The following is a 4,058-nucleotide window of genomic DNA, read 5'->3' as shown; positions in this document are numbered from 1 at the left end:
CGTCCCTCTCGCCGCCTCGCCCTCCATTCCGCGTAGGAGGCGAGGATCAGGAGGTGCCTCCACCACCTCCTCCCCAAGAAGGCGCCCTGGCTCCAAGGCGTGCAGTCCCAGGGCGAGACCCTCCGCGTCCGGCACCTGCGCAGCAAGAAAGGAGCTGCCAAGAGATCCCTCGTCCCCAAGAAGGTGCTCGCGCGCTCCCAGCGCCGGCGCGCTAAGATCGCGTCCCTGCACCTCCACGCCAAGACCCCGCGCTGCTCCAAGCGGCGGCGCGCGGTAACCCCCAGGAACAAGCCCAACACTAGCAAAAGGCACCGGTGGCCACAGCAGGCTGCCGTGCCCTCACCTCCGAGCTACGCGGCGTCGCATGGCCAGGCATGTTCAAGCCTGACCTGCCCCCTCGCTACGATGGCACGACGGACCCCACGGAGTTCCTACAGCTCTACGAGCTATGCATCGAAGCCGCCAACGGAGACGAAAGGGTCATGGCGAACTGGTTTCCCATGGCGCTCAAGGACAGGGCCCGCACCTGGCTCCTGAACCTGGCACCTGGCACGATCTCCTCCTGGGACGAGATGCGCACCCGCTTCATCGCCAACTTCCAGGGCACTCGCGACCGGCCCCCGGCCATGAGCGATCTGCGCCGCATCAATCAGCAGCAAGGGGAAACCCTGTAGAAATACATCCAGCGCTTCAACAACGCTCGCCTCAAGATCCCCAAGGTGACTGAAGAAGCCATCATCTCGGCCTTCTCCAATGGCGTACGCGACATCAAGATGAAGGAGGAGCTAGCAATCCATGAAGACATGTGCACATCCCTGGAGCTGTTCAACTTGGCGACCGGGTGCGCCAGGGCTAAGGAAGGGCACCTTTCCCTCCTCGAACTCCCGGCTGCCGACCCAGAAGAGAAGAAGCCCAAGGCCAAGGACGTGAAGCGCAAGGGGGCTGCCGTGCTTGCAGCGGAACCAGACACCAAGAGAGGAAGGGATCAGCCTGAGTCATCCAAGGGCAGCCGGTACTGCGTGTACCACGACCTCCACACCCACAACACCAACGAATGTCAAGAGCTCAGGGCCGTGAGAGATGGACGTGTCGGCCGATGCCCCGAGCGCAACGACAGGGGCTATGGCCGAGGAGGAGGAAGAGGTGGCGGACGATGGGAAGACCGTGGCCCTCGCCAAGGGTGGCGTGACCGACCTCGCGAGGATCACTGGCAGGACCAGCCTCGCGAGGGAGGCTGGAGAGATCAGCCTCGTGAGGATCGCCCGCACGGCAATGCAGGCCTTCCTCCTCTGCCGCCACCGCCAAGGAGGAACGAAGACCAACATCAAGACGAGGGAGCTGGGGGCTTCCAGGGCTGCACGCAATTGCTTGCATCTTGGGTGGCGCGCAGGCCCCAGCCTCATAGCGCATCTTCAAGCAGTTTGCTCGCGAGGTGAATGCAGTCCTCCCCAAGCTTGAGGCCACGCGCCCTCTCAGGTGGTCTGCGTGCGCTATCATGTTCAGCTCAGCGGATCAGCTCAAGTGCGCGGCAACGGCCGGAGTCCTCCTGATGCTTTGCTCCCCAGTCATCAGCAACGTGCAGGTCACCAGGACCCTCATTGACGGCGGAGTAGGACTCAACGTCCTGTCCGTCGAGACGTTCGACAATCTCCAAGTGCCGTACGATCAACTTCAGCCGACCAAGCCCTTCTCAGGAGTCACTGATGGTTCCACTATTCCAATAGGGCAGGTTCGCCTTCCAGTCACCTTCGGGCAGCGCAACAATTACCGCACCGAGCTCATCGACTTTGATGTCACCCACATCCGTCTGCCATACAACGCCATCCTCGGGTACCCAGCCCTGGCCAAGTTCATGGCAGTGGCTCACCATGGATACAATGTCCTCAAGATGCCAGGAAGCGGTGGAGTCATCACCGTACCCTATGAAGAAAGGGGCGCAGTGTGTTCACTTGAGCGCGCGTTCCAAGCCGCAGCAATTGAAGACCCAGACCACAGGAACGGAAGACTTCCTGAGGCGACCCTTAAGAAGAAGAAGGTTTCTCCTGGCCCAAGCCATAAGGAGGCAGGCGCCTCCAGAGGTGTTGCGTCAGGATCTGCGCCCAATCAGGGAGTGCCACCCTCTCTCACATAGGAAGGCGCGCCCGACGCCCTCCTCAGGCAGGGCTCGAGGGCTCTTTCTTGGAGAGCCACCGACTTTGCCAAGGTCGCGAGGGAGGCGCTCGGGCACCACTTGGAGGGGTGCTTCCAGGCAAGTTTCCCTCAGGAAGGTACGAAGCAAGGAAGACCAAATCCTCAGGAGTTTATCGCAAGAAACACCTAGGAGCTACAGGAGTCGAGAGTCATGCGCAGCAGCCGCCGCTTGCCCACCGTGGCCCCACATCCAGGCGAGGATGGTGAGTTGCGCGTCTGCATCGACGTGCCAGGGCTCAACCGAGCCGCGTCTCAGGAGCGCCTCTGGCCTTCGCGCGTGGGGCATTGCAAGGGTCCACCTCACAGCTACGTTCGCATGCCTTTTGGCCTGCCGAACACGGTCGCCGCTCATCAGCGCCTACTGAGGAGCATTCTGGAGGCTCAGGAGGTCAGGCATTATGCGGTCTTGGCAGAGATGGAGATGGCCCTCGAAAACCCACCTGTGCCCCTGGAGCCTCCCGAGGCTCCTGGGCCTGGGGGCTCGTGAGGGTCGACGTCCTCATCGCGCATCGCCCGCTTCTTCAGCATCACTTCATCTTCAACGGCACTAGGTGACATCTTTCTAAGTTCCATTTTTAGCTGGGAGCGCCCACAGGGCCGCATTATTCCCAGGTCGCGTGGGTGCGTCCCTGCGGCATGTATCCGTTTTGCTTATGCTCTTTACTTACCTTGTCGGGGGCGCCCCTCGGGCTGCATCATCCCCGAGCTGCTCGGGCCTGGCCCAGCGGCGTTTGCTTTTCCCGCGTCTACTTAAAATGAATTTGCTCTTTCACGCTTAATTGTCACCTGCTGCTTATGGCAGACTTCTCCGCTTTCATGCAAAGCGCTTGCACGTTAAAGGGGGGGGGGTACCTGAGCATCGTGACTCATGGGATCCTACTAGCTCTCCAGCCCTCACCCCTGGCCTTGACCCACGACATCACGACCTGTCATACCAGCGGTGGCTGAGCTAGCTCGAGGGCCGGGACCTGAGGACGTAGAGCATTTGCATTCTAACCACCCTGCAGGAACACACCATTGATAAAGGCCCAGAGCCGGGCGCAACCCGCCTGGAGGTAGGGCCTCGTGAGTCCCGCGCTGGCTCACGAGTGCCCAGATACACCTCTCCTAGCCCTACCGTGCCGACCACGTATCAAGGCGGGGTTGTACACGCCCCGGGGGCTCCTCCCGGAGGGGAGCCCCCTTCCATGTACCAGTGGAAGCACCATGCTCCGCGCTGGCTGATGACACTGCCGAGGAGCGGCTATGCTCATATACATACGAAAGCGCTATGCTCCGTGCTGGTGATAAACAACTGAGGGCGGCCTACGGCCGTACCAACCTCAGGGAGCCCAGAGCTCAATGTCCGGCACCATCGCAACGCCTCCCCTCGGGAGCGCCATGCGAGGGGGCTGGACATGGGGCTACGCCCCTGCCTTGCCCGAGCGCACGCCACCCAGCCAGGTCCCTCGGACCTGGTCGTCACGCGCCCCTCCCCGAGCGGAGTCAAGGTATGGAAACCCGTTTGAATGTCAAAGGGGACTCCTGAGCATCGCGACTCAGGAGCCTAACTTGCCCCATAGCCCCTCACTCCTTAGTCCCGTCCTGGTTTCCGGTCGGGGCTAACGCCGGGTGAGGTATGCGCGGGGCCGGGCCCTGCCGATGTAGAACGACTAATCTACTCCTCGTTCCCCCCTTTCCTACTTGTTGCTTGCACGTCAAGGGGGACTCCTGAGCATCGCGACTCAGGAGCCTAACTTGCCACGTAGCCCCTTGCTCCTTAGTCCCGTCCTGGTTTCCGGTCGGGGCTAACGCTGGGTGAGGTATGCGCGGGGCCGGGCCCTGCCGATGTAGAGCGCGAGCAAGTAGGGGAGAAAAATGCAAATTCC

Source organism: Triticum dicoccoides, chromosome 5A (genome assembly GCF_002162155.2).
Source record: "Triticum dicoccoides isolate Atlit2015 ecotype Zavitan chromosome 5A, WEW_v2.0, whole genome shotgun sequence".
Classification (NCBI taxonomy): domain Eukaryota; kingdom Viridiplantae; phylum Streptophyta; class Magnoliopsida; order Poales; family Poaceae; genus Triticum; species Triticum dicoccoides.
Note: the sequence above shows the minus strand (reverse complement) of the source record.